Source organism: Rhincodon typus, chromosome 6 (genome assembly GCF_021869965.1).
Source record: "Rhincodon typus isolate 14 chromosome 6, sRhiTyp1.1, whole genome shotgun sequence".
NCBI lineage: Eukaryota > Metazoa > Chordata > Chondrichthyes > Orectolobiformes > Rhincodontidae > Rhincodon > Rhincodon typus.
The window spans coordinates 22,694,448-22,704,286 of NC_063337.1; the positions used below are offsets into that span (position 1 = coordinate 22,694,448).

The 9,839-nt window shown below is 41.4% G+C and overlaps 1 protein-coding gene across 1 annotated transcript in view; it reads left to right on the forward strand.

Annotated features, from left to right (window-relative positions):
- Positions 1-3,055: 3,055 nt before the first annotated feature.
- LOC109910632 (F-box-like/WD repeat-containing protein TBL1X) overlaps positions 3,056-9,839 on the forward strand; it is a 446,017-nt gene continuing 439,233 nt past the window's right edge. Inside the window, exon 1 of the mRNA XM_048597767.1 lies at positions 3,056-3,381. The gene's annotated coding sequence lies outside the window, so the exon portion shown is untranslated. The remainder of the gene's footprint in view (positions 3,382-9,839) is intronic.

The following is a 9,839-nucleotide window of genomic DNA, read 5'->3' on the forward strand; positions in this document are numbered from 1 at the left end:
AAATAGACATGGCTGATGGTGCAATTGACCACAATAGGGGGAATCCATGGTTGAGGGGAAAGAAAGGTAGTCTTGTCAGAGGCATCCCAGTGGAAGGTGGTATTGTCAGAACAGATGTGACAAAGATGGAGAATCACAGAATCCCTACAGTGCGGAAGCAGGCCATTTGGCCCATTGTGTCACACTGACATTCCAAAGAGTATCCCACCCACCCCCACCCCCACCCCCACCCCCACCCCCACCCCCCTACCCTATTCTCCTAACCCTGCATTTCTCATGGCTAATCCACCTAACCTGCACATCTTGGACTTGAGGAGGAAACCCACACAGACACAGGGAGAACATGCAAACTGCACACAGACGGTCAGCCAAGGCTGGAATCAAACTCCGGTCCCTTGCTCTGTGAGGCAGCAGTGCTAACGACTGAGCCACCACAAAATGGGAGAATGGAATGGAATCCTTGCAGAAAGCAATCTGTTCTACTCGCTTCTCCTCCCCCTGTTTCTACATCATGACATCACCATCTTCAAGCCCACTTCAGGCCTGGAAAAAGTCATATCAGCTTCGAAACCTTAATTCTGTTTGTCTCCCTAGGGATGCTTCCAGATCAGCCAAGTTCCTCCAGTACTTTGTTTTCATATTCCATAATGCAGAGGTGATGTGTGTGCCAAAATCAGCAGTTCACCCACTACACATAATTAAATAATTACAGTTCAATTGATCCTGATATTACCCTACCCACACCACAATATGGTTAGCGAGGGCGGTTGGGCAGGAGATGGATTAGTTCTTTTAAGTTGGTTAAAATATCAAGAAGGCATGGGATTGCTGTCATTAGAGGGTGCTCCTTTTACACTAGGGGCATCCCCAGCTTCCTTTTCACCAGCGCATTCTTTAAAATCCAACTCCTACGAACCTCCCCAAGAGTCGCCAATCCCCACTCGGAACGTAGCCCCTCGACTTATCTGAATTCAGGATCCGTGGTGCCTCCCACGTTGGCTTTAATGTGGGGTACGGTACAGTACATGATTGTTAGACCTACCGGGCAATCATGTAGCAGATGCTGAGGGCAGGGCATCCTCCCCGTCCTTTTGGAAGCCCCATTTATTTTGCCGACTTCCAGTGCTTTGTGGCTGCAGAGTGGGCTTCAAGCCAGCCAGTCAGTTGGCTGCCGATATTTCTTTTAAAGTGGTGAGCTATTCGTTCTCCTGCCCATCCAAAAAAGCTACAAAGCAAGAACTTAAGAGCCAATTTTGCAAATATATGACCATACCACGACAGTATAAAGGATTGGTCCTTTAACCTGCCATTACAAGATAAGTATTAATTCAAATATTCCATGGTGAAAATAAGACCTGGGGTTTTTTTTAAAAGGCTTCCCCATAGTCATTTTAGAAATCTACTAAAAGTTTGCATAGTATTTCTTTTCCCCCTTTCCGGTTTTTGACAAAATTTCAAATATTTATCTTGTGAAAATAAAGATTAGTAATGTTTCAGCCTTATTTAACTATTGTTTAGCATTCATAATTCTCCAAATTTTTTTCTGAGGTCTTTTATCTCAAGGGCTGGCCATTCTCACGACACTTTATGTATTGATTGTTCCTCGAGTCAGACTGAAGCACTGAATATAAAGGAAGCTCTTTTGTTGACTGAAAGTAGTCCCCAAAAGTAGTCTTGATACAGCCACATCATATTTTACATGTGATATTGTTGTCTTAATGACAATTGTTCAATTTGAATTTCTTGCTAATTTTGATGTCTTGTTCTATTCCCCTTTCTAATGAACTAGAGTGGGCATAATCATAAGCCTCTCCTACCTCTAACTTTTCCATTTTAGGGTCAAAATCCTGGAATTCCCTCCCTAATTGCATCCTGGGTCAACCTACAGTAGCTGAACTGCAGCAGTTCAAGAGGCAGCTCAGCACCACCTTCTCAAGGGCAACTAGGGACGGACAATAAATGCTGGCCAGCCAGCAACACCCACAACCCGCAAATGAATAAAAGGAATTGTTAAAGAGTTGAGTAGATGAGAGAAAATGTGCAATTTCAGTTTGTTCACCCTTTATTGAATGGGCCAGTATTACATTTGATTTGCTGTTTTTGGTGCTTTCTTACTAAGTGCAAACAGGTTGTTATGTTTACCCACATTGACAACAGTGACCTTGCTTCAAGGGCAGCAGGAGTGACATTATCTGCTGCAGGGACCTTGTTTTCAGTATAATGTTCAGTGTTGTCTCTGGTATTTAAGCAAAGTGATCAGACTGTCTTGAAAATAGCAGGATTTTATTCTGAGAACATGTTGAACTAGAGGGAGAAGATTGTAATGGCTGTAATAATTTATGGGAATAAATTAAGACTATTACCAGAAGCAGTCTGGTCGAGATAGTATTGTTTGTGATGGCACTGGATTTAATAAATTAAGAAAAATTACGTAATATACAATACTGTGTGCCATTCATTGATAATCAGGCTGTTGTATCTTTCTTCTTGCACATCACTAATTCCATGCCTTTTAAAAGTACTTACTGCAGTCTGTGGGTGATATTTTGATAGTGGGGTTGACTTGTGCCATGAGAACTAAATATAAACTAATTAGGGGCTATTTTATGCTGAAGTCAGGATACAGCTATATAGTATTTGAATGTTTGGGGGAAAGATCTCGTACTTAGCATAAATGGGAAGTCATTTAATATAGTGATATACTGGAATAAGAATTATCCTTAATCAGGTGAGAATGTAATTGGAATTAACTGTCTTCTGAAGCCAGCAGAATATTGTGCATATTGCCCACAAAGATGGCATAAAAGTATTTGAGATTGAAGACGGGAGCATCAAATATGCGTATTATGTAGTGTAAATCCTTCCCCCATTTTTATTTTCTTTGTATTAAAAAGCTCGTGTATTTTCTAAAACGGTAGCCGTCTTTTTGTTTTCTTTTAAACAAACTATGAGGCAGGACTCAGTGGAATGGAAACTGATCTCCTTTTGCAGCATCCCATCCCCCTCTCCCCCGCCTCTAACTGCTGTTCTGCTGTGAATGCTGCAAGAGAGGCAGGCCAGGACAAAAATGGCTGTGGTTGCTACCTGTTTGTGGTTGATTGGTTGTTTTCCTCCTGATTGCTGCAGGCACGGAAGAGAACAGCCGCTTATCAAGCACTTCAAATCTAGTTTGTTCAGTGTAGCAGCCCAAGAGAAAATGGCTGCTGTCTGCCTTGTTTGCAAATCTTGTCCTACGCTGACTGTTCAAGAGAAAATGAGACTTTGATCATGCAAAGTCTGCGTGTGGATTCCCTTGTTTTAAAATGAAACGTACAGAACTCTGACCTGCCACTACAAAATGGTTTGGATAGCTGTTTGGACCACGCTGTTAATCGAATTTAGGTAAAATAAATGCCTGTTGTTTGAAACCTGCTGTAATTCAAAGTTAAGTGAAATAATTGCTGGAAAGAAAATGTACCAGAGTTAGAAATGGTAGTAAATTAAGTTGTCTTGCCAAATTGTGCACTATAAATGGATTATAGAATTGGTAAGATATAGTAATCTTTTGTTCAGACTTGGTATTTTAATTTGTAAACCAGTGAAACAAATTTGGTACAGAAACATCTTGAATACTGATGTTTTAAAGTAATTAATCATTTGATTAGATTTAATGTACGACTTACTGTTTTTCCTTTAGGGTGTAATGGTTCAGTAGGATTACATGCGTTAACCCTAAAAAGGAAATTGCTGCCACAGTGAAGATACACGTTAAAAGTATTATAACAGATCTCTGAAATGAAATGGTGCCACATCACTATTATGAATGTCAGTTCCAATACTTGTCAGGAATGTCACTACAGCGGTGGCCTCTACTACAGTACTGAAGCAGCTTGTATCAAGTCACAATGATAGCCTGTGTAACTGTGACAGTGGAAAACAATCCTCTTCACTCTCCTCAATCTATCTGGAGCCTTTTGGCATGATTGACCAAACCATACTCACGCAAAGCATCTTGATTGTCATCAAACTACTTGTTTGATTCTATTCTTACCTATCCACTTGTAGGAAGACCTGCCAATGATTTCTGTTCCCTGCCCCAAGTGGCTACCTTTGCTATCTCCTAGGATCTCTCATCAGCCCCATCCTATTTTACATCCACATGGTGCCCTTGGTGACATCATCTGAAAACATATGGCAGTTTCTACATGTAGGCTTACAACACCTAGCTGTACCTAACCACCACTTTACTTGACCTCCTGCCCCATTTGTAAATTGTCTAACCACTTGCCTGATGTACAATACCAGATGAATAGAAATTTCCCTCACTTAAACATTGGAAAAACAGAGGCCTTTGTCTTCAGTTCCCATGGCAAATTCTATTTCCTGACCGTTGATTTAGTTTCCTTCCCTTGTCTCTGTCTGAGTTTAAATCAACCTCTTTGCAAATTCATGCTGTATTTGCCACCAAGCCGAGCTTCCAAACACATTTAACCCCATTATTAAGAACACCTACTTCTACCTTTGTAACACTGCGTAACTCATTACGGCCTCAACTGTTGGGATGCTGAAAGCCTCATTTGTCTTTGTAACCTCTGAACGTGACTTTTCCAGCATACCCAGGTCTGTTTCTTAACAACCCCCTTTCACACACACACAGACACCCAACTCTGCTGCCAAATTCTCTTCGCCCATAACCACCCTGCTCCCAAAAAAGGAACACATCGATTTTAAAATTCTCATCCTTGTGCTGGATATTATATGTCCCTGTCAATGTGTTTTCACCTTGACAACATGCCAAATAGGTCAGGTGGCATGCTTTCCTGGTCACACTCATAATACAGAGGGTGGGTAGGCACTGCAATCAGCAGCTTACCCACCGTGTAAATAAATAATTAAGGCTCAGTTTAGCTTGCTAATATTTCCCTGCCAATGTTTGCATGAGCAGAGGCCTGCTGTGTTCATCCAGCACTGCACCTTGTTGTCTCTGTTTTGCATGAGCAGTCTGTTTTTGTTTTGAAAAAGATTTCAAAACTGTGGAAAAGGAGGAGGGCTTGCAATCTATGGATGGGTGCCCTTTGTCCCTTGACAAGACAGTATTTGCCCTCTTCCAATCCATCTGTACATTCCAAAGGGGAAAACATAATGTGGTATTCTGCAGATAAGCTCATGCAGGAGACCTGATGGATCTTGCAGCTCTGTTTTGAAGTAAACAAGAGGAGTCAGTATGTTTTATTCACCAGTTTTACTGGTTTTTCTTTCTGGGAACCCCACCTTACAAGGACCTCATTACCCCTGCCCCTAAAGTAGGCAAACACTGCCCACCCAACACCTTCACTCCGAGATCCATCAGGTCTCCTGTGTGAGGCAGTCCTCGCAGTGCCCACTACTGAAGTCTGCCACTCCTATTAACTGTTAGTGCAACTGGCCAGTCAAGTTGGCTGGCAGATTTGGAGGATGAGACTTCTTCCCCAGTAGGGCGTGGCAATCCAACTTTACAGCACTTCAGCTGTGGGATAGGTTTCTTTCTGATTTGTTGGCTCACTGCTGACTTCCTTGTGATTTTATATCCTGCCTTTTCAAATCCTGCCGCCCTTTCCCACAATGCCCCAGATGTGGTCTCACCAGAACTTTGTACAGTTGCGGTAAGACTTCTCAACTCTTATACTTCAACCCTGTTGAATTAAGGGCCAACATTTCATTAGCCTCCCTGATCACCTGCTGCTTCTATTAGCCTTTCTGATTTACCTCCTTTGGTCGTAAGAACTATATCTAACTTCGTTTTGAAAACATTGTGTTTTGGCTTTAACTGTCTTCTGTGGCAGAGAATTCCGCAGAGAATTCCATAGTTAGAAAGTGAGGCAGGATTTGAAAAGATAGGGCAGAAAATTATAAGGAAGTCGGCAGTGAGCCAATAAACCAGAGAGAAACCTATCTCACAGCAAGTGGGCTGAAGTGCTGGAAGGTTGGATTGCCACGCCTTACTGGGGAAGAGGTCCTACCCTCCAGAGCTGCCAGCCAATTTGGTTGCCCTCTCTATGTGAAGAAATTTCTCCTCAATTCAGTTTTAGATGGTCTAACCATCTTGTTAATTTGTGACCTGGTTCTAGGCTCCCCTGTCATGTGGAACATATCCTGTCTAGCCCTGTTAGAATTTTACAGATTTCATGAGATTCACAACCCCGCCCCCGCCCCCGCCCCATCCCCGCAACTCATCTAAACTCCAGTGAGCACAGTCCTAACAAGTCTCTCTTCATACGTTAGTCCTGCCATCCAAATAATCAGTCTGGTAAACCTTTCACTTCCTTCATAAACAGAAGATCCTTTCTCAGGTAAGGAAACCACAGCATTCCAGATGTGGGTTCATCAAGACCTTATGCAATTGCAGCTAGACATCCATGATTCTGTGCTTGAGTCCTATCACCATAAGGGTGACATACCACTTGTCGCCTTCACCACCTGTTGTACCTCATGTTTACTTTCAGCGACTGGTGTACAAAGACACCCTGGTTGTATTGCACCTCCTTCCTTTCCAGTCTATCACCATTCCGATGATATCAGATAACATCATCTGTCCCAATATCACTTGATGTGAGTCAGTGTCACTTTTTTTTAAATAATGCTCTCTTGACATGCCTTGGGGTTTTTTTCCTGTGTAGAGGAGGTGTCTAAATACAGATGATATTTATTGTGAGGTTGTAATCTCCAAGTATCCTGCCAGAGATATCTGATCTCCTGCTAGTTATTGATATTATTCTGGTTATTCTTTCATTTGTCGTGCTATAAAGAAACAACAAATTGTGGTGTAGAGTGACAGTTCCAGCATTCATGAGGAAAGTGAAAACTGTCGGGCCTTTATTACTGGTTTGCATGATTGGTTTACTTCTGCCAGCATACTGTTTCTCACTGTATCTTGAGAAAGTCTCTCTGACAAGTTTATGGTGTAGACAAAAGGAAAATAGAGAAAAAAAACCGCCAAACGATGATGAGAAAACTGCATTAATGTCAGTTAGCCATCCTCTGTGGTCCATTTAAGATTTTGTTGCCTATTACATTTATTTCGAAGTTTGAAGTGAGTTAATGACTGTTTTACAACTTGCTTCTAGTAAACTCACAAGTATGATTTGTCCAACATTATCAGTTATGCTCTGGTCTCTGCTGCTTTAAAGAAGTCTCTTTTAATGATATGATAAAGGAGAGTGGGGATAAAAACAAAGAGGCTGTTCTTAGTGCAGCTGAGATACATCCGTTGCAACATTAAGTTGTCTTTGCAGGCAACATGATATTTCAACGAAGTAATCAGAACATGCTGTTTCAGGTGGGAACCAACACAAAATGCAAAGCATTGCATCAGTAATGTGTCTGCACTGTCCAACTTTATTATTGTAGGATTTACACAACATCAACCAATTTAAAAATACTTCATCAAAGTCAATAAGCAGATTATATCCTACCCACTTCAGTATTAACTATAGAACTTTCAAAATATATACCTTCAAGTTGGATGACTGTTTTTGATTCCGATTGACTGATCAAAATGTTATCTTTAAGTTTACAGGTGAAAGTTGTAAGTAAATTTGTATCCATATTAACATTTTGACTACAGTACTTGCATGCATGGGTGTTAAACAGGAATTTACATTGGAATTCATTTAAATCATCCTAGGGAATAGCTGGCAGTTGATTGGCTGTAGAGGTTCACGCCATTATCCTTTTTGACTGCAGCTGAGAATACTTTGCTCTTGTAATGACGTGATGTCAAAACACTTTCAAATACACAAGCAGTTGGGCCTGTATAAATGAATCAGTGTTCAGTCAAAAAATTAAAGGGGCCAATGTAATTGGAAATTTCTGGACTAAGGAAGCCAATTACTGGGATATCACAGTTGGTGGCTGCCACGTGAACATTTCGTAATTTTCACAATAAACATGTTTTGGAACAGTTTCAGAGATGTGTTCTAGATTGAGTCTTTGCAACATATCAGAATATTCTTATGGTGACAATTATAGTCAGCTTTCAGGCTGTTGCTGGTTTCAGTACCCCTGCAATTAGCCCTTCTGCAGAAATCTGTCTGGTTTGTAAGCCAGAAACGCTAGACAACATTGCCAGATTTTAAAAAAGAAAAATATGGGGCATTTCACTAGAGACACTGTTTTGTCTGTTGCCTCACAAGTATGGATTTGTTAAAGCCTTTGCAAATAACAGGCTGCAAATGGAATGGGATTGTTTTAATTATGGGAAATGTTCAATCATCCAGTAATGAAGAAACCTTTTAAAAGATTAGAACACCTGGTACACTAAAATATATGCAACCGTGAGTAAAAGAAGATCTTTCAAAAAATATTTGTTGAACAGGGTTCTCAGAATTAAAACTGTTATAGTTCTGTAACACTTTAAACAAGAGTCTGTGCAGATTGGAAATCTGGTTAGCTCAGCTGTCTTGACAATTAACATGGTTAAAATGATTGGCAAAGCTTGGGGTTCAATTCCTGTTACATCTGAGATCGACCTGGAACTTGCCTCCTCATCTTCCCTGTAGCTTAAAAGATAAATCACAGCTTCTGTTTAGCCTTGTGTTGGCAAATAATCGCCAAGCATCTGCTTTCAGACAAAGAAATTATGATGGTGATTAAACAATGTACTTGGGTATCCTGGCTTGCAATCGTTTTTAAATAAGACAGGTGGGCAGGGACAAGAAATAGATTGGGACCAATTCTTCTGTGTACCTTGCCCAAATCTAGGCTACTCCTAATTTTTTTTTTCAAAAGCCAAGCGCTGTGGATGCAGGAATTCTGAAATAAATATAAAGAGTGCTGGTGAATCTCAGCAGGTCTGGCAGCATCTGTGGAGAGAGAAATTGAATTAACATTTTGAATCCAGTATAGTGGCAGAGTGACTCAGTGGTTAGCACTGCTGCCTCACAGTGCCAGGGACCCAGGTTCGATTCCACCCTCGGGCAACTGTTTGTGTGGAGCTTGCACATTCTCCCCATGTCTGCGTGGGTTTCTGCTGGGTGCTCCGGTTTCCTCCCACAATCCAAAGACGTGCAGCTTAAGTGGATAGGCCATGCTAAATTGCCAGTAGTGTTCAGGGATCTGTAGATTTAAGTGTGTTAGTCATGGGAAATACAGGGCTACAGGGGAAAGGGTAGGGGGTTAGCGCTGGGTGGGATGCTCTTCAGAGGGTCAGTGTGGACTTGTTTGGCCGAAGGGCCTGTTTCCATGCTGTAGGGATTCTATGACTCTGAAACTGAAGAGAATTGGAAAAGTGTTCTGTAGAAGGGTCACTGGAGCTGAAACATTAATTTTGTTTTCTTTCCACAGGGGTGGATAAGTGCTGGGTTTTATACTATCAGGTCAGGTCAGGCAACGGAAATTACATTGCAGGTGTAATCAAATAAAAGGAAATGGTAATGGTTGTAGAGGAGAGGTCCAAATGAGGTGTTGTTGGCAGAATTCTTTGCTCTCACTTAATGTTAGATATGAGTTTCGATATAACCAATTCTCGTATATTGTGGGCATCATGAAATACTGTTTATATTACAGAAATGCATTATTATGTGCCTTCTTGCTGTGTTGTAGCAGCACTGAATGCCACACTTCTGAGGAAGTGTAATCCTGGGCTTGAAACATTGACTGTTTTGCTCTCCACAGATAGTACCGGACCTGCTGAGTTTCTTGAGTGTTTTCTGTCTTTATGCCGCAAATCCTTATTTGTTCTTGACATTTGGGTTTTTTTATCGGTACAAAAGGGGCCCATCAAAGTTAACTAGGCTAAAAGTCCATGCATAACAAGGTGTAGAGCTGGATGAACACAGCAGGCCAAGCAGCATCAGAGGAGCAGGAAGGCTGACTTTTCGGAT